Raw genomic sequence first — 21,329 nt, 5'->3', positions numbered from 1 at the left:
ATCAGGTTCTAATTATCTATTTATTACAGGTATTTATATAGTACTGGCAATTTACACAGTGCTTTAAATACTGTACATTTATATCAGTACCTACCCTCAAGGAGTTTACAATCTACAGTTTTAATCAAATATTGACCATACATAGAACAATTTTATATACAATTGTGTTGTCGATCGATTTAAGCTCATCTCACACATTACAATCTGACTGTACGATATCCTTTAGATCTAGCAATAAATATGTAGTTCAAGAGCCTGCCTGATTGCTTACAAATTGACTGAAAAATGTAGGTAGGTCCTCATATTACATAGTTTTGATAAATCTGAAGTTGAGTGTACAGATTGTATGGCCAAATTGGAACCTGTATGATAAGCTTTAAAATTTGGGGGAAAGATATGGTCATAAATTTGAAAAGATCCTGTGCAGTGTGACTGACTAATGATTATATTGATCTATATGCTTTCCTACAATTGGATTTTCCATCCAGATTGATCACAATAATTTTGCTCAAAATTGAATGATGACATATGTCTTTTTAAAAAATCACAGAGTCAATCTGTTTCTGTGATTATTTATTCAATTTTATTGTTGCCTGTATTGTTAGGTGACAGGGATTACTTTAAACATATTGTCTGGCATGATCATGCATTTCAATATATGGGAATCATATATCCTTATTTTTAGACAAACATTTGCTAGAGGTATATTCAGTAGTGTGCAAAAGGTTAATTCAGAATTTACATCTGATTTGTGTGTGCATATCTATTTATTAGGTGGTTTAACTTCTACAATATAACATGCATACAATGGCCAATTTGGACAGGAGACAATTAACCTACATCATGTATTTGAAGTGGAAACCATATATATGTTGTGTAGGTTTCCACTTCAAAGACATGATGTTTGTTAATTGTCTGCTGTCCAAATTGGCCATGGAATGTATGTTATAGTGTAGGAGTTAATCCACCTAATAAACATGCAGCTAGTGTCCTGACTGGGATTCAAACCTGGGACCCCAGTGCTGCAAAGCAGAAGTGCTAACCACTAAGCCACTGTGCTGCTCCTGTCTTCAGCAACGCTTAACAGACAGACTTTTCAAACAGCATGGATGCATGCACATGGAGCTACTTCTTTAAAAAGCTTCCCCCTCCTCCCACATCCAGACACACAATAAGCCTGAGTTACCTGCAGAAGTGATGGAGCTCCCCTTGTCCTCATCCGTGAAATGAATGAGCTTGGATGACAGCTGAGATCCTAAAAGTATGCCTGTGTATCACCATTCATGCATGCAGAAGTACTGGATATCTACTCATCAGGCAGAAGAATGAGAAAGAGCCAAAGAGAGTCTTGTGATTGCTGTCCCTTGAAAAGGACTGACATCCCTGGGGAAGTTAGAGTTCTTCTTGTAGAACAAGCTGAGGGCATGTCTCCCATCCAACATGAGCCAATGACGTCAGCAGCTCCATTGCTACGACTGCGATTCATTGAAATGTTAATAGAGCTCAGACGTCAGCAGCCTGGACCATCATCAGCATGTCAAGTGCTAGCCAGCACTCAGAGATCTGGAGCTGATCAGGGCCAGACAAACACACAAAAGTGTTAGATGATGTAAGCACACTTAAAGCAACCCAAAATAATATATTTTATAACCATATAAGAGTTGGAATACATAGGCACTCTGTATAATTAACACATTGCATAGGTTCATACAGTATATTTATAGAACAAACTCATTTTCCTCTTTTTTTTTTTTTTTTCTATAGATATGGGAGATCTGGCTCTCCAGATGTTTGGTGGATTAAATGGTAAGAGGTCATTGCGGCAGACACTGATGATGACATTTTGTACATTATTGTGGGATTTTAGAAGCAGAAGTTGAATGAATGGGAGGTGTGATGAGTGCTTTGTGATGCTGTGCCTGCCTCCTCTGTGTGCAGCTTGTGCTAACGTCAGCGATGTCTGCGTCAATGCTGCCTCCAGTGACATAAATAGACCCCCCTCTCCCTCTCCTCTTTCTCATTGAGAACCTAATGGAATTTTTTTTTTGTTATGATCATCCCCATAAATCAAATGGTTTCTCCAGCTTGCTGCCCATGCACTTAGCTGTATCTGGCATTTGACTACCTTTTTACTGATTTGCTGCCATTATAAAATTTCTAGTTTTTAAATACATCTGCTATATAAGTGATCTGATTTACCGCAGAACAAACAGAACAATAGTACTTGTACAGACATCATATCAAAAATTCATGTCCAATACTTCAAAAATAAAGTGATACATTGTAAAAGAGTTAAGTACTATATTCCACCCTATCTAGAATTCATGTAATTGGCTAGACCTTGGTAAAAGTTCAGAATCAAAGCAGACCTTCACTCCCTAGCTCTATTTTAGCTCCCTCCACTTCCCCCCTAACAATAACAAATACAATTTTTTTTTGCTTACTTAAATGGTATACTTACATGCTCTGTGCAATGGTTCTGCACAGAGCATGTAATAGTAGGGTGATGGGGTGGTCGTCACTTCCTCCTTGTTTCCCTCCTCGTTAAGAGCCAAGCAAGGGTCACATTAGAACCTATCCTAGGTTGGGTTCTTCTGGGCTATGTTAGGAACTTTGTATAGGGTCACGGACATGCACATGGGGTGCCTTGACTTGAGTCATGCTCATGACCCAGTAGATTACAAACAGGAAAGAACTCTGGTAAACGCTATTGATATCATGTACACCAACACAATCACTTGAGCATTTAGGTGGGACACACTGAGCCAACGCCCTCTCCACCTGTCCAGTGTACCACTTCTACCTCACTTCCAATAACAGTATGGGGTTTCGCTGTCAGAGCCTTCAAAATGCTGGGCATCCTCCTGGAGCATGTACCCAACACTGTGCTCAAACAGTTCGGGGGACTCCCCAGAAGGAGGACATGGTGGGGCTAGGGAAGGAGTGATTGATGACATTGAGACGAGGGAAGAGGACACATTGGCAGCTGCTTTGCTAGTACCCTGCGCCTGGGAGAGAAGGGATGAGGGGGATGAGGAAGGCTTGGTCCTCCACTCTACCAAGTCTTCAGCATGATGCGGCTCAACACGCCCAGCTGCCGAAAATAAGGACAAGCGTGTCCCATGATTACGTGCTGATTACGTTGCACCGCGTCCACGACCAGCACTGTTGTCTCTAGACACAGAGCCTGCTTGCCCTCTTTTATTGGCTCGTGACTGTCTGCCTCTCCTTGTTGGCCTTCCAGACATAGTAATGGCCTGCAAGGAGATGGGAAAACCAGCAATTGGGTAGCTTTAGGTGCACACTAAGCAGATGACACAGTACAGCGACTGTAATTACTGCAGCTGCCTGCCTGTGTTACAGAAACAGAACAACACCAGCAATAAGGGGTAGTTTCAGGTGTATACTGTGCAGGAGGCACACAACACCCACTGTAAATGCTGAAGATGCCTGTATTACAGAAACAGAACACCAGCAATAAGGGGTATCTTTAGGTGTATACTGTGCAGGAGGCACACAACACCCACTCTAACTTCTGCAGATGCCTGTATTACAGAAACAGAACACCAGTAATAAAGGGTAGCTTCAGGTGTATACTGTGCAGGAGGTACACAACACCCACTTTAACTGCTGCAGATGCCTATATTACAGAAACAGGACACCAGCAATAAGGGGTATCTTCAGGTGTATACTGTGCAGGAGGTACAAAACACCCACTTTAACTGCTGCAGATGCCTGTATTACAGAAACAGAACACCAGTAATAAAGGGTAGATTCAGGTGTATACTCTGCAGAAGGCACATAACACCCACTTTAACTGCTGCAGATGCCTGTATTACAGAAACAGAACACCAGTAATAAAGGGTAGCTTCAGGTGTATACTGTGCAGGAGGCACACAACATCCACTGTAAATGCTGCAGATGCCTATATTACAGAAACAGAACACCAGCAATAAGGGGTAGGTTCAGGTGTATACTGTGCAGGAGGCACATAACACCCACTGTAAATGCTGCAGGTGGCTGTATTACAGAAACAGAACACCAGCAATAAGGGGTATCTTCAGGTGTATACTGTGCAGGAGGCACACAACACACACTCTAACTTCTGCAGATGCCTGTATTACAGAAACAGAACACCAGTAATAAAGGGTATCGTCAGGTGTATACTGTGCAGGAGGCACACAACACCCACTCTAAATGCTGCAGATGCCCATATTACAGAAACAGATCACCAGCAATAAGGGGTATCTTCGGATGTATACTGTGCAGGAGGCACACAACACCCACTCTAACGTCTGCATTGCAGATGCCTGTATTACAGAAACAGAACACCAGTAATAAAGGGTAGCTTCAGGTGTATACTCTGCAGAAGGCACATAACACCCACTTTAACTGCTGTAGATGCCTGTATTACAGAAACCGAACACCAGCAATAAGGGGTATCTTCAGGTGTACACTGTGCAGGAGACACACAACACCCACTCTAACTTTTGCGGATGCCTGTATTACAGTAACAGAACACCAGTAATAAAGGGTAGCTTCAGGTGTATACTGTGCAGGAGGTACACAATACCTACTTTAACTGCTGCAGATGCCTGTATTACAGAAACAGAACACCAGCAATAAGGGGTATCTTCAGGTGTATACTGTGCAGGAGGCCCACAACACCCACTCTAACTTCTGCGGATGCCTATATTAAAGAAACAGAACACCAGCAATAAGGGGTATCTTCAGGTGTATACTGTGCAGGAGGCACACAACATCCACTCTAACTTCTGCAGATGCCTGTATTACAGAAACAAAACACCAGCAGTAAAGGGTAGCTTCAGGTGTATACTGTGCAGGAGGCCCACAGCACCCACTTTAACTGCTGGAGATGCCTATATTACAGAAACAGGACACCAGTAATAAAGGGTAGCTTCAGGTGTATACTCTGCAGAAGGCACATAACACCCACTTTAACTGCTGCAGATGCCTGTATTACAGAAACAGGACACCAGTAATAAGGGATAAATTCAAGTGTATACTGTGCAGGAGGCACACAACACCCACTCTAACTTCTGCAGATGCCTGTATTACAGAGACAGAACACCAGTAATAAAGGGTAGCTTCAGGTGTATACTGTGCAGGAGGCACACAACATCCACTGTAAATGCTGCAGATGCCTGTATTACAGAAACAGAACACCAGTAATAAAGGGTAGCTTCAGGTGTATACTGTGCAGGAGGTACACAATACCAACTTTATCTGCTGCAGATGCCTGTATTACAGAAACAGAACACCAGCAAAAAGGGGTATCTTTAGGTGTATACTGTGCAGGAGGCACACAACACCCACTCTAACTTCTGCAGATGCCTGTATTACAGAAACAAAACACCGGCAGTAAAGGGTAGCTTCAAGTGTATACTGTGCAGGAGGCACACAACACCCACTCTAACTTCTGCAAATGCCTGTATTACAGAAACTGTGCCTCCTGCACAGTATACACCTGAAGATACCCCTTATTGCTGGTGTTCTGTTTCTGTAATATAGGCATCTGCAGCAGTTAAAGTGGGTGTTGTGTACCTCCTGCACAGTATACTCCTGAAGCTATCCTTTATTACTGGTGTTCTGTTACTGTAATACAGGCATCCGCAGAAGTTAGAGTGGGTGTTGTGTGTCTCCTGCACAGTATACACCTGAAGATACCCCTTATTGCTGGTGTTCTGTTTATGTAATACAGGCATCTACAGCATTTACAGTGGGTGTTGTGTACCTCCTGCACAGTATACACCTGAAGCTACCCTTTATTACTGGTGTTCTGTTTCTGTAATACAGGTATCTGCAGCAGTTAAAGTGGGTGTTATGTGCCTTCTGCAGAGTATACACCTGAAGCTACCCTTTATTACTGGTGTTCTGTTTATGTAATACAGGCATCTGCAATGCAGACGTTAGAGTGGGTGTTGTGTGCCTCCTGCACAGTATACACCCGAAGACACCCCTTATTGCTGGTGATCTGTTTCTGTAATGTGGGCATCTGCAGCATTTAGAGTGGGTGTTGTGTGCCTCCTGCACAGTATACACCTGAAGATACCCTTTATTACTGGTGTTCTGTTTCTGTAATACAGGTATCTGCAGAAGTTAGAGTGGGTGTTTTGTGCCTCCTGCACAGTATACACATGAAGATACCCCTTATTGCTGGTGTTCTGTTTCTGTAATACAGGCATCTGCAGCAGTTAAAGTGGGTGTTGTATACATCCTGCACAGTATACACCTGAAGCTACCCCTTATTGCTGGTGTTCTGTTTCTGTAATACAGGCATCTGCAGCAGTTAAAGTGGATGTTGTGTACCTCCTGCACAGTATACACCCAAAGCTACCCATTATTACTGGTGTTCTGTTTCGATAATACAGGCATCTGCAGCAGTTAAAGTGGGTGTTATGTGTCTTCTGCAGAGTATACACCTGAAGCTACCCTTTATTACTGGTGTTCTGTTTCTGTAACACAGGCATCTGCAATGCAGAAGTTAGAGTGGGTGTTGTGTACCTCCTGCACAGTATACACCTGAAGATACCCCTTATTGCTGGTGTCCTATTTCTGTAATATAGGCATCTTCAGCAGTTAAAGTGGGTGTTGTGGGCCTCCTGCACAGTATACACCTGAAGCTACCCTTTACTGCTGGTGTTTTGTTTCTGTAATACAGGCATCTGCAGAAGTTAGAGTGGGTGTTGTGTGCCTCCTGCACAGTATACACCTAAAGATACCCTTTATTGCTGGTGTTCTGTTTCTGTAATACAGGCATCTGCAGCAGTTAAAGTGGGTGTTGTGTACCTCCTGCACAGTATACTCCTGAAGCTACACCTGAAGATATCCCTTATTGCTGGTGTCCTGGTTCTGTAATATAGGCATCTGCAGCAGTTAAAGTGGGTGTTGTGGGCCTCCTGCACAGTATACACCTGAAGGTACCCTTTATTACTGGTGTTCTGTTTCTGTAATACAGGCATCTGCAATGTTGAAGTTAGAGTGGGTGTTGTGTGCCTCCTGCACAGTATACACCCGAAGATACCCCTTATTGCTTTTGTTCTGTTTCTGTAATACAGGCATCTGCAGCAGTTAAAGTGGGTGTTGTGTACCTCCTGCACAGTATACTCCTGAAGCTACCCTTTATTACTGGTGTTCTGTTACTGTAATACAGGCATCCGCAGAAGTTAGAGTGGGTGTTGTGTGTCTCCTGCACAGTATACACCTGAAGATACCCCTTATTGCTGGGGTTCGGTTTCTGTAATACAGGCATCTGCAGCATTTACAGTGGGTGTTGTGTGCCAGTAATAAGGGGTAAATTCATGTGTATACTGTGCAGGAGGCACACAACACCCACTCTAACATCAGCAGATGCCTGCATTACAGAAACAGAACACCACGATAAAGGGTAGCTCCAGGTGTATACTGTGCAGGAGGCACACAACACCCACTCTAACTTCTGCAGATGCCTGTATTACAGAAACAGAACACCAGTAATAAAGGGTATCTTCAGGTGTATACTGTGCAGGAGGCACACAACACCCACTATAACTTCTGCAGATGCCCATATTACAGAAACAGAACAACAGCTATAAGGAGTATCTTCGGGTGTATACTGTGCAGGAGGCACACAACACCCACTCTAACGTCAGCAGATGCCTGCATTACAGAAACAGAACACCAGTGATAAAGGGTAGCTCCAGATGTATACTTTGCAGGAGGTACACAACACCCACTTTAACTGTTGCAGATGCCTGTATTACAGAAACAGAACAACGGCAATAAGTGGTATCTTAAGGTGTATACTGTGCAGGAGGCACACAACACCCACTTTAACTGCTGCAGATGCCTATATTACAGAAACAGTACACCAGCAATAAGGGGTATCTTCACGTGTATACTGTGCAGGAGGCACACAACACCCACTCTAACTTCTGCAGATGCCTGTATTACAGAAACTGAACACCAGTAATAAAGTGTATCTTCAGGTGTATTCTGTGCAGGAGACACAAAACACCCACTCTAACGTCTGCAGATGCCTGTATTACAGAAAAAGAACACCAGCAATAAGGGGTATCTTTAGGTGTATACTGTGCAGGAGGCACACAACACCCACTCTAACTTCTGCAGATGCCTGTATTACAGAAACAAAACACCAGCAGTAAAGGGTTGCTTCAGGTGTATACTGTGCAGGAGGCCCACAACACCCACTTTAACTGCTGCAGATGCCTATATTACAGAAACAGGACACCAGTAATAAGGGGTATCTTCGGGTGTATACTGTGCAGGAGGTACACAACACCGACTCTAACTTCTGCATTGCAGATGCCTGTATTACAGAAACAGAACACCAGTAAAAAAGGGTAGCTTCAGGTGTATACTCTGCAGAAGACACATAACACCCACTTTAACTGCTGCAGATGCCTGTATTACAGAAACAGAACACCAGTAATAAAGAGTAGCTTCAGGTGTATACTGTGCAGGAGGTACACAACACCCCCTTTAACTGCTGCAGATGCCTGTATTACAGAAACAGAACACCCACAATAAGGGGTAGCTTCAAGTGTATACTGTGCAGGATGTAAACAACACCCACTTTAACTGCTGCAGATGCCTGTATTACAGAAACAGAACACCAGCAATAAGGGGTATCTTCATGTGTATACTGTGCAGGAGGCACACAACACCCACTCTAACTTCTGCAGATGCCTGTATTACAGAAACAGAACCCCAGTAATAAAGGGTATCTTCAGGTGTATACTGTGCAGGAGGCACACAACACACACTCTAAATGCTGCAGATGCCCATATTACAGAAACAGATCACCAGCAATAAGGGGTATCTTCGGGTGTATACTGTGCAGGAGGCACACAACACCCACTCTAACGTCTGCATTGCAGATGCCTGTATTACAGAAACAGAACACCAGTAATAAAGGGTAGCTTCAGGTGTATACTCTGCAGAAGGCACATAACACCCACTTTAACTGCTGCAGATGGCTGTATTACAGAAACAGAACACCAGTAATAAAGGGTAGCTTCAGGTGTATACTGTTCAGGAGGCACACAACACCCACTGTAAATGCTGCAGATGCCTGTATTACAGAAACCGAACACCAACATTAAGGGGTATCTTCAGGTGTATACTGTGCAGGAGACACACAACACCCACTCTAACTTCTGCGGATGCCTGTATTACAGTAACAGAACACCAGTAATAAAGGGTAGCTTCAGGAGTATACTGTGCAGGAGGTACACAACACCCACTTTAACTGCTGCAGATGCCTGTATTACAGAAACAGAACACCAGCAATAAGGGGTATCTTCGGGTGTATACTGTGCAGGAGGCACACAACACCCACTCTAACTTCAACATTGCAGATGCCTGTATTACAGAAACAGAACACCAGTAATAAAGGGTAGCTTCCGGTGTATACTCTGCAGAAGGCACATAACACCCACTTTAACTGCTGCAGATGCCTGTATTACAGAAACAGAACACCAGTAATAAAGGGTAGCTTCAGGTATATACTGTGCAGGAGGTACACCACATCCACTTTAACTGCTGCAGATGCCTGTATTACAGAAACAGAACATCAGCAATAAGGGGTAGCTTCAGGTGTATACTGTGCAGGAGGTACACAAAACCCACTTTAACTGCTGCAGATGCCTTTATTACAGAAACAGAACACCAGCAATAAGGGGTATCTTCAGGTGTATACTGTGCAGGAGGCACACAACACCCACTCCAACTTCTGCAAATGCCTGTATTACAGAAACAGAACACCAGTAATAAAGGGTATCTTCAGGTGTATGCTGTGCAGGAGGCACACCACACCCACTCTAAATGCTGCAGATGCCCATATTACAGAAACAGAACACCAGCAATAAGGGGTATCTTCGGGTGTATACTATGCAGGAGGCACACAACACCCACTCTAACATCAGCAGATGCCTGTATTACAGAAACAGAACACCAGTGATAAAGGGTAGCTCCAGGTGTATACTGTGCAGGAGGCACACAACACCCACTCTAACTTCTGCAGATGCCTGTATTACAGAAACAGAACACCAGTAATAAAGGGTATCTTCAGGTGTATACTGTGCAGGAGGCACACAACACCCACTCTAACTTCTGCAGATGCCCATATTACAGAAACAGAACACCAGCTATAAGGGGAATCTTCGGGTGTATACTGTGCAGGAGGCAACCAACACCCACTCTAACGTCAGCAGATGCCTGCATTACAGAAACAGAACACCAGTGATAAAGGGTAGCTCCAGATGTATACTTTGCAGGAGGTACGCAACACCCACTTTAACTGTTGCAGATGCCTGTATTACAGAAACAGAACACCAACAATAAGGGGTATTTTCAGGTGTATTCTGTGCAGGAGACACAAAACACCCACTCTAACGTCTGCAGATGCCTGTATTACAGAAACAGAACACCAGTAGTAAAGGGTAGCTTCAGGTGTATACTGTGCAGGAGGCACACAACACCCACTTTAACTGCTGCAGATGCCTATATTACAGAAACAGGACACCAGCAATAAGGGGTATCTTCAGGTGTATACTGTGCAGGAGGCATAGAACACCCACTCTAACTTCTGCAGATGCCTGTATTACAGAAACAGAACACCAGTAATAAAGGGTAGCTTCAGGTGCATACTCTACAGAAGGCACATAACACCCACTTTAACTGCTGTAGATGCCTGTATTACAGAAACAGAACACCAGCAATAAGGGGTAGCTTCAGGTGTATACTGTGCAGGAGGAACATAACACCCACTGTAAATGCTGCAGATGGCTGTATTACAGAAACAGAACACCAGCAATAAGGGGTATCTTCAGGTGTATATTGTGCAGGAGGCACACAACACCCACTCTAACTTCTGCAGATGCCTGTATTACAGCAACAGAACACCAGTAATAAAGGGTAGCTTCAGGTGTATACAGTGCAGGAGGCACACAACACCCACTATAAATGCTGCAGATGCCTGTATTACAGAAACAGAACACCAGCAATAAGGGGTATCTTCAGGTGTATACTGTGCAGGAGGCACACAACACCCACTCTTACTTCTGCAGATGCCTGTATTACAGAAACAGAACACCAGTAATAAAGGGTAGCTTCAAGTGTATACTGTGCGGGAGATACACTACACCCACTTTAACTGCTGCCTGTATCACAGAAACAGAACAACGGCAATAAGTGGTATCTTAAGGTGTATACTGTGCAGGAGGCACACAACACCCACTTTAACTGCTGCAGATGCCTATATTACAGAAACAGTACACCAGCAATAAGGGGTATCTTCACGTGTATACTGTGCAGGAGGCACACAACACCCACTCTAACTTCTGCAGATGCCTGTATTACAGAAACTGAACACCAGTAATAAAGTGTATCTTCAGGTGTATACTGTGCAGGAGGTACACAACACCCACTTTAACTTTTTCAGATGCCTGTATTACAGAAACAGAACACCAACAATAAGGGGTATTTTCAGGTGTATTCTGTGCAGGAGACACAAAACACCCACTCTAACGTCTGCAGATGCCTGTATTACAGAAACAGAACACCAGTAGTAAAGGGTAGCTTCAGGTGTATACTGTGCAGGAGGCACACAACACCCACTTTAACTGCTGCAGATGCCTGTATTACAGAAACAGAACACCAGCAATAAGGGGTTGCTTCAGGTGTATACTGTGCAGGAGGCACATAACACCCACTGTAAATGCTGCAGATGCCTGTATTACAGAAACAGAACACCAGCAATAAGGGGTATCTTCAGGTGTATACTCTGCAGGAGGCACACAACACCCACTCTAACTTCTGCAGATGCCTGTATTACAGAAACAGAACACCAGTAATAAAGGGTAGCTTCAGATGTATACTGTGCAGGAGGCACACAACACCCACTATAAATGCTGCAGAAGCCTGTATTATGGAAACAGAACACCAGCAATAAGGGGTATCTTCAGGTGTATACTGTGCAGGAGGCACACAACACCCACTCTAACTTCTGCAGATGCCTGTATTACAGAAACAGAACACCAGTAATAAAGGGTAGCTTCAGGTGTATACTCTGCAGGAGGCACACAACACCCACTTTAACTGCTGCAGATGCCTATATTACAGAAACAGAACACCAGCAATAAGGGGTATCTTCAGGTGTATACTGTGCAAGAGGCACACAACACCCACTCTAACTTCTGCATTGCAGATGCCTGTATTACAGAAACAGAACACCAGTAATAAAGGGTGGCTTCAGGTGTATACTGTGCAGGAGGCACACAACACCCAGTGTAAATGCTGCAGATGCCTGTATTACAGAAATAGAACACCAGCAATAAGGGGTATCTCCAGGTGTATACTGTACAGGAGGCACACAACACCCACTCTAACTTCTGCAGATGCCTGTATTACAGAATCAGAACACCAGCAATAAGGGGTAGCTTCAGGTGTATACTGTGCAGGAGGTACACAACACCCACTTTAACTTCTGCAGATGCCAGGCAAATGGGCGTACCTTTACATTCCTTGAAATGTTCCGCAGTGTCATCGCGTGCGCACCACCGGCAGTATGTGCATGCACCGGTGGGGACCTCCGTGAGTCTGATCGCAAGTCCCGTGTACTCAATCGCCATGGGGATACCCGCGTTCGTCCCACAGGGAGGAATAACAGGGAGATGCTAATGTAAACAAGCATCTCCCTGTTCTGCCTAGTGACAGTGTCACTGATCTCTGCTCCCTGTCATCGGGAGCAGAGATCAGTGACGTATCACACACAGCCACGTCCCCCCACAGTTAGGGTAGAAACATGCCCCTTGACACACTTAACCCCTACACTGCCACCTAGTGTTTAACCCCTTCGCTGCCAGTGTAGTTTACACAGGAATTAGTGCATTTGTATAGCAATGAGTTGCTGTATAAATGACAATGGTCCCAAAAATTTGTCAAAAATGCCCGATGTGTCCACCATAATGTCGCAGTCATGATAAAAATTGCTGATTGCCGCCATTGCTTGTAAAAAAAAAAATATTAATAAAAATGCCATCCTATTTTGTAAACACTATAATTTTTGTGCAAACCAATCAATAAACGCTTATTGCAATTTTTTTTTTTATACCAAAAATATGTAGAGGAATACATATCGGCCTAAACTGAGGGAAACATTTTTTTTATATATTTTTGGGGGATATTTATTATAGCAAAATGTAAAAAATAATGTGTTTTTTTCAAAATTGTCATTTTTTTTGTGTACAGCGCAGAAAACAAAAACCGCAGGGCTGATCAGATACCACCAAAAGAAAGCTATGTTTGTGGGGAAAAAAGGACATCAATTTTGTTTGGGAGCCATGTCGCACGACCGTGCAATTGTCAGTTAAAGTGATGCAGTGCTGAAACGCAAAAAGTGCTCTGGTCTTTGGCCAGCAGAATGGTCCGGGGCTTAAGTGGTTAAAACATTTTTCTAACTTAAAGCGGTTCTGCACCTAAAAAAAAAAAAATTAAAAGCCAGCAGCTACTAATATTGCAGCTGCTGACTTTTAATAAAATCACACTTACCTGTCCCAGGGTCCATCCTCTGTCAGGGAATCGGGAAGTGAAGCATTACAGCTTCACTGCCCGGTTCCCTGCTGCGCATGCGCGAGTCGCGCTGCGCGTCTCTTATGGTCCTCCGCTGTGTCTCTGGGAACTGTGTGTTTCTCAGAACACAACGGGGGGGGGGGGGCGGGGCGTCTGCGTGGGTCTGCGGCGGTATGCCCAGAAGTGGGTGCAGATACCTGGATTATCCAGGTAACTGCACCCCCCTCCCCCCTGAAAGGTGCCGATTGTGGAGGGGGGGAGGGATCAGATTAGCGGAACTTCCCCTTTAGGGTGAAGAATCGCTTTAAGATTTCTTTTACTGGCTTATTAAATAAGAAAAAGAGCTGAGAACAGTAACCAATTGTTAAATGATTGGCATAGGTCACTGAATTTTACACGTCATTATTATTTATTTTCTTAAATAAGTCTTACTATACCTGGTTTCTTTACCAATGAAACGGTTAATATAATACTGCATTCTACTGAAATAATCACATGGATGAGTAATACAGCAGCTGTTATACATGGTGTGGGATTTTTGCAAACTGGATCTTATGTTGCCAGAAATTATATAACCCAAGTTTGTTTTCTCTGTTAGACATGGCATGAATGGCCACAATATACTTTTATAGCAGAGAACATGCTATCAGCTTGCCCTCCGAAAGATTTAGCTCACTTCATAACTAGGCCATTTTTTGTGATACCGTACTGTGTTATTTAACTGAAAATTGCATAGTCGTGTGACATTGTATCGAAACAAAATTTATGTTATTTTTTTCCCATCATTGTGGTTTTTATTTTTTGTGCTATTAACAAAAAAATACCGACAATTTTGAAAAAAAAAAAAAACAACATATTTTACTTCCTGCTATAAAACACATCCAATAATAATAAAAAAAAAAAAAATCTAATTTCTACATCAATTAACACAAATATGTATTCTGCTACATATTTTTTGGTAAAAAAATCCCCAAAAGGTATATTGATTGGTTTGCGCAAAAGTTATAACATCTACAAAACTTTGGATATTTTTATTTTTTACTAGTAATGGTGGCGATCAATGACTTATAGCAGGACTGCCATATTGCAGCAGACAGTCGGGACACTAACTAGCAATTTTTGGGGACCAGTGACATTAATACAGTGACCAGTGCTAAAAATATGCACTGTCACTGTACTAATGACACTGGCTGGGAAGAGGTTAAGAGGAAGACAGTATAAAAAGCAAAGGGCAAAATGTTAGAGATTTTATTGTTGCTTTAAAATAATAGCTAAGATGTTGATCAATCTGAAACTCAGGAGTGCTGATTCACTAATATATATGGGGAGCCGAGAGCTTGTTCCGAGAAATGCTGAAAGATGCAGACTGACATAAGGCCTGACTCACATCTATGAATTCTTAGTACTTTTTGCATTTTGCAGATTTGCACTACAGTCCGTTTAACATGGTTTCCTATGGAACACATTCTGTAGTGCAAATCTGCAAAATGCAAAAAGCACAAAAAATGCATAGGTGTGAATCAGGCCTTAGAGAAGTGGAACACTAGGAAAGAGTTAATCTTGTTTTGACTTACATAGTTTTCTTGGTCAATTAGTGCTGGTAAGTGCACTTACCTATTGGTATTTAGTGGAGCATATCTGAAGGCAATATGGCTTGCTATCAAAAGACTTGTACTGGGTAGTCTGAAAAGACTTGGAAGAGCCAGCAACATATTTTTTGCTATTGACAAAAAGGGCTAAAGGGAATTCTTACAACTAACCACAGATGTAAAGGGACATTCTTCCTCACATTGACCAGAAATGTAAGGAGCATTCTTCTCAAGAACTTCATTAACCTTAAAGGGATTGTAAAGTCAGAAGGTTTTTTTATCTTAATGCATTCTATGCATTCTTCCTTTAACCCAGTGGTCATCAACCCTGTCCTCATGGCCCAGTAAAAGGCCAGGTTTTATGTCTTACCTTGGGGAGATGCAGAGTAGAATACTGCAATCACTGAGCAGCAAATGATATCACCTGTGATGTATTTCAGTTATCTTGCAAACCTGGCTTGTTAGTGGGCCCTTGACTTCATGAATCTGACACTGCTTCTCCTGCTTCCCTCTCCCATGGTGGCCTTCTCTGGACTCACTCCCCCAGACCCAGTAGAAGGAAGGGAGGTGGAGTGGGAATCCTTCTAACCCCTGTCACTCTGCTTTTTTGAGGCACATTGTATTTGTCTAATTTATCTTGTTTATCTGGGAATTGCAGTCATCTACCAGATTCCTGGACAGGTGTCAACATTCCTTGATGATTCTGCCTGACTATCCTACTTGCTCTCTTCTGAAATCCCCACAATCATTCTCAGGGACTTCAACATCCCTGTTAATGCTAATACTACTGCTATTTGTAAACTTCTCTGTCTAACCTTCTCTCTTGACCTGAAGCAATGGATACAGGGTCCTACTCACTCCGATGGCAACACACTCAACCTTGTATTCTCCTATCTATGCACTCTGTGCAACCTCTCCAACAATAATCTCCCACCCTCTGATCACCGCCTTATTAGTTTATTAGTTTCACTCTCCCCCTGTCTTCCACCTCCTCCAACTGCCTAACAGTTACCCGTAGAAACCTTTGCCACCTCAAACCTTCTCTTCTCTACTCCGCTACTGACCACCTCTATGAAAAATATCACCCCTGTCCTGCCCCAACCTAGCCACTTCTATGTTCAACAGCTCACTATCATCCTCCCTAGACAAGCTCATCCCCCTCACTACACGCAGGATCCGGTCCTGACATCTACAACCTTGGCAAACAGATGAAACCAAAAGTCTCAGAAAACATAGTTAGCACCCTTGAGAGCCTGTGACGTAAGACTTCAACCAAAATAAATCCTGCCAAGGAGACCTATTTTGTCACTCTTATTCATTAACACTTTCTCATCCCATCCCTGTCAAGGAGATCTCCAGTGCATAGATACCTCCCCCCACTCAACACCCCATGTCCACAGGTACAATCAACTTCCTCATTCAACCCTGCTAATATTGTTGAGGTTGCTAAAGTTTTTTCTAATGCCCACCTAACTAACTGCCCCCTGGATCATGTTCCTTCACAAATGCTACAGTCACCCTCTGGCTCTATTCTTCACTCTCTAACTCACATCTTCAATCTTCCCCTCTCTTCTGGCATCTTCCCCAACTGTATAAAACATGCACTAGTTATCCCATCCCTAAAAAGCCCTCACTGGACCAAACCAATCTTAACGATCTACACCCTGTCTCCTTTATCCGCTTTTCTTCAAACTCCTTGAACGTCTGGTCTTAACCGACTGGGCGACCATCTGACTGAAAACAAATTTGTTGATATCCTTCAGTCCAGATTTCACCCTCAACACTCCACGGAAAGTGCTCTCCTCGTCGTGTCGGAGCAATTGTGAGCGGAGGACTCGACGAGTCAACATCTGAAAAAGAACAGAAGAACAGAAGGCGGCGGCGACAGCGGCGTCAGAAGACCGGGCCACCACCTGTAAAAGAGCTATAAGAAGGCGCGGTGGCCTGGCAGAAGAACCGAAGAGGGGGACAAGATAAGTTGTGTTTTTTTTTGTACTTTTTTCACAGGTGAATGGGTAGGGGTACATTGTACCCCATACTAATTCACATAGGGTGGGCGGCCGGTATCCGGGGGCCCCCTTATTAAAGGGGGCTCCCAGATTCCGATAAGCCCCCCGCCCGCAGACCCCGAAAACCAACGGCCAGGGTTGTTGGGAAGAGGCCCTTGTCCTCATCAACATGGGGACAAGGTGCTTTGGGAGTGGGGGGGCCCCCCCTTCTCCAAGGCACCCCCCATGTTGAGGGCACGCGGCCTGGTACGGCTCAGGAGGGGGGGCGCTCGCTCGTCCCCCCTTTCCTGGCCGGCCGGGTAGCGTGCTCGGACAAGGGTCTGATGTGGACCTAGGGGGGGACCCCCACGCCGATTTTTTTCAGCATTGGGGTTCCCCTTTAAGGCCATACCAGGTAGCGGGGCCAGCGACGTCTCCTTCGCGGGCCCCGCCTACCTGGAGACCCGCTCAAAATGGGCAGACTTTTCTCTGGGCGGGAAAAGTCTGTGCAAAATGCAAGTCCGGCGGGAAGATTGGAGTGCAAAACTACTTTCTAAGTCCGCCGTACTTTCGGGTCAAAAAAGTATGCCGGAGGCTACACACGGGGGGATTGTCCGGCGGACTTGAGTTTGCCGGACTTTTCCATCCGATTGTTTGATCATGTGTATGCGGCATCATGCACACAAAGCTAGCTATATGCCATTAAACTGACAATAATGCAATCAAATAGACGGTGTTCAACCGTCACTACACTGACGCTATCTGAACTGTCCCTACTCTAGCTATACACTAATGTAAAGATTACTGACACGGTCTCACTACACTACACTGAAACTATATGAGCTGTCCCTACTCTACACTAATGTATGTATGAATGACACGGTCTCACTACACTACAGTGAAACTATCTGAGCTGTCCCTACTCTAGCAGCACACTATGTAAAAGCTGAATGATGGTCGTCCTTACTACACTCACACTATCCTAGACTGACACTAAACTAATATTCTGTACTGACAATTGAAGCAAAATAGCACAATATAGCACACTAACTAACTAATAGCACTGAACAGTGCCCTGTTCTATCTCTCTCCACGCCGAAATCACACTGAAAATGGCTGCCATTGAAAAAATACTTTTATGCTGTGGGGAGGGAATGAGCCATGATTGGATAAAGTCATGAAGGCAGTGTCCAATCTTGACTCCAACAGTGCTCTGTGCCCCGATTAATATAAAATACTGAAAACAATCAATATATAAAACAGTCCCCAGTGAAAAGTGCTGGTGCTTGTAGAATAATGATGAAAAACTCATACAGTGCTGTGACTTGATAAGTAGTTCCATGCTCCTTATTTGCTTAAATAGGGTGCCCACCTAGTAGCACTCACCCTTGGGATTGGAGCAACTATCGCTAGTTAGGTCAAATGCATGTGTGGGGTGACCCCTGTAGATATCCTCTGGACCGGTGGTTGACTATAATGAATGTTCCTCATATAGATGGATACAATAGAGAAAACCTCATTGCGCAGTACCGCTTAAAAATAACTTTTATTGCAAAAAATGTAAAGATATTCTACTCACATGTATGAGTGCCTGATATCCTAGCACCTGGAATGAACAGCAGGTAAAAATATCCTCTGTGAAATCTGCCTGATCAGTTCATGCAGTGAAGGGCTCGATTTCCGGGTATGGGTGGACGTTGTCACGATCACGTGACAGAATGCATGAAGGTAAAAGACCTTCAGCCTTTAGAACCACTTTAATAATGCAACGCCTACCCTTACAGTTAATACAGACCTGCAATTTTTACACTTAGGCCGCGTACACACGCGGAGACTGTTCGCTCAACTTTGTCCGCTGAACAGTGTTTCAGCGGACAGTCCGCTCGTGTGTGGGCTTCAGCGGACAGTTTCAGCGGACAGTCTGACGAACAAAGTTTTTCGGAAATTCCGTAAAACTGTCCGCTGAAACTTAGTTTGAGCGGACAGTCCGCCCGTGTGTAGGCTTGTTCGTCAAACTAAGTTCCGCGCATGCTCAGAAAGGATTTACACGGCGAAGGTTGCATTGCAGTGTATAGGACGTCGTATTTCTAGTCCCGTCGTACGTGCCATTCACGTCATCGCGCAAGTTTCAGCGGACTGTTCGTTCGTCGTGTGTGGCCAAGTCCGTCCATGCTAATTTTGAGCGGGCTGTCCGCTCAAACTGTTTGACGAACAAAGTTGGGCGAACAGTCCCCGCGTGTGTACGCGGCCTTACACTCATGCTTGTATACATTTATTATGAAAAAATCATATTTAAAGAAGTTGTAAATTATATATATATATTTTTTTCCGGTACAATGTTTTTTATTGATATATAAAAAGGGGGAAACCAGATAACAAATTCCCATGCAGGAGATATGGACATGAAGCATAAGATAACAGTTCACGTGAAAATACATAATAAAACATATTATAAGGATATAGATTATAAACTGACACCGACCCTCAAGCCGAGGCTGGGGGTCAGTGCTTTATGCCAGAGCCCTTAGACCCAGAGGCTAAGGTAGACAAGGGGGAACGGAGCTGTCCGCATAATGGGGAGAGAAAAAAAAGGGGGGAGGGGGCACAACAAAACAAAACAAAAAATTGAAGAGTTCGGCTGGCAGGGCTTTGTGGGTCTTTTGGATCGAGGACCATGTGAGGAAAGCGTGGGAACCAAGAAAGTGACGGACCTGTGAAAACCCATGGGCAGGCCACCACAAGAAAATTATAGGTTGTTCCAAGCCAGGTGGGAACATAGGGTTATTCAAGAGGTAGAGTACGGCAGGAATTGGAACATAAGATTGCCCGAGTACTGTATCGAGTCCCATAATTTCAGACTGTGTATCATGAGGGGGCTGGCAGGAGGTCGCATTTTAGAGGGTAGCCTGGTAAGGCAGAGATAGGGCACCTCTAGGAGAACCCATAGGGGAATGTTAGACGTCGCATGGAGCATGGAGAGTTGGGAAATTTGGGCTGCCTGATAATATTCCGCAGTGTCTGGAACACCCAGCCTGCCCTGTAACCTATGAGCATATACAGTAGAGTGGGAAACCCTGGGGCGCTTATGTGCCTAGATAAAGGTGAGAAGTCTGTTCTTGAGTAGCTGCAGAGAGAAAGCAGGGACCTGGATAGGAAGAGTCTGAAAATAGTAAAGAATCTTTGGCAAGATAGTCTTCTTGACCACGTGAATAGAGCCTATCCAGGATATGGTGGGGAATCTCCAAGACGCCATGAGAGCTGTGATAGTGCGCAAAAGTGGGTAGAAATTTTTGGAGAAAAGGGAAGCATAGAGGGAGTCAATTTGATGCCCAAGCAGTCAAGAGAGGAGCTAGCCCAGCGGTAGGGGAAGGAAAATTGGAAATATGAGGCTAGGGAACCTGGGAGAGTAATGTTCAGGTCAGTTGTTTTGTGTGGCTAAATTTGGAGACTTGAAATAGAAGCAAAGCGGGTTAGAAGGGCCTGGGGGTTTGGTAGGGTGACGATAGGGTTGGTGAGGGTCAGGAGGGTGAACATGTTGAGTTCTCCTGTATAGGGGATGCCATTGATGTTAGGGTCTGCCCTAAGGGCAATAGCCATCGGTTTGAGGGAAGAATAAAAACAACCAGGGACAGGGGGCATCCTTGCCTCATTTCCCTGGAGATGGGAAAGGAAGAATAAGGGCAATCAGCATAGTGGACTGAGGCAGAGAGGGCTGAATAGAGGGACACCAACCACAACAGGATTGAGTCTCCAAAACCCCAATGCTGTAGCATGTATCGCAAATAGTCCCACGAGAGGGTATCAAAGGCTTTATATTTGTCAAGTGAAAGGAGAAAACCGGGGATTTCACATTGTTCCAGACATTGTCCCCCAGGCTGACAGCCAGGTATGAAACCAATCTGGTCTCTATGAACCAAGGAGCACAAGTACTTGTTAATGTAGGAGCACAAGAATTTCCCTAAAAGTTTCACATCTTCGTTTTAACAGGGAAATTGGGCAAAATGCCTGGGGTTCATAGGCCTTCTCAATAGTCTTGGGAATCATGGAGATGTGAGCCTGTAATGAGTCTGGGAAGGGCAGCTCACCTTGCTTCATGCAATTAAAGTAGGCCGTCAGGTGAAGAAGCAAGAGGGGAGAAAACTTGCTATAATATAGTCCT

At 44.1% G+C, this 21,329-nt stretch overlaps 1 long non-coding RNA gene across 1 annotated transcript in view; it reads right to left on the bottom strand.

Moving 5' to 3' along the window:
- The window catches only part of LOC143987696 (uncharacterized), a 52,711-nt gene extending 51,171 nt beyond the window's left edge, over nt 1–1,540 (bottom strand). The window contains exon 1 of the long non-coding RNA XR_013276688.1: nt 1,187–1,540. This is a non-coding gene — a long non-coding RNA (uncharacterized LOC143987696). The remainder of the gene's footprint in view (nt 1–1,186) is intronic.
- Between the last annotated feature and the right edge of the window lie 19,789 nt (nt 1,541–21,329).

The sequence above is a fragment of the Lithobates pipiens genome, unplaced genomic scaffold (genome assembly GCF_037356315.1).
Source record: "Lithobates pipiens isolate NorthernLeopardFrog02 unplaced genomic scaffold, aLitPip1_a1.2 Scaffold_18, whole genome shotgun sequence".
In the NCBI taxonomy this organism is placed as follows: domain Eukaryota; kingdom Metazoa; phylum Chordata; class Amphibia; order Anura; family Ranidae; genus Lithobates; species Lithobates pipiens.
Note: the sequence above shows the minus strand (reverse complement) of the source record. Positions and strands in the feature narration are given on the sequence as shown.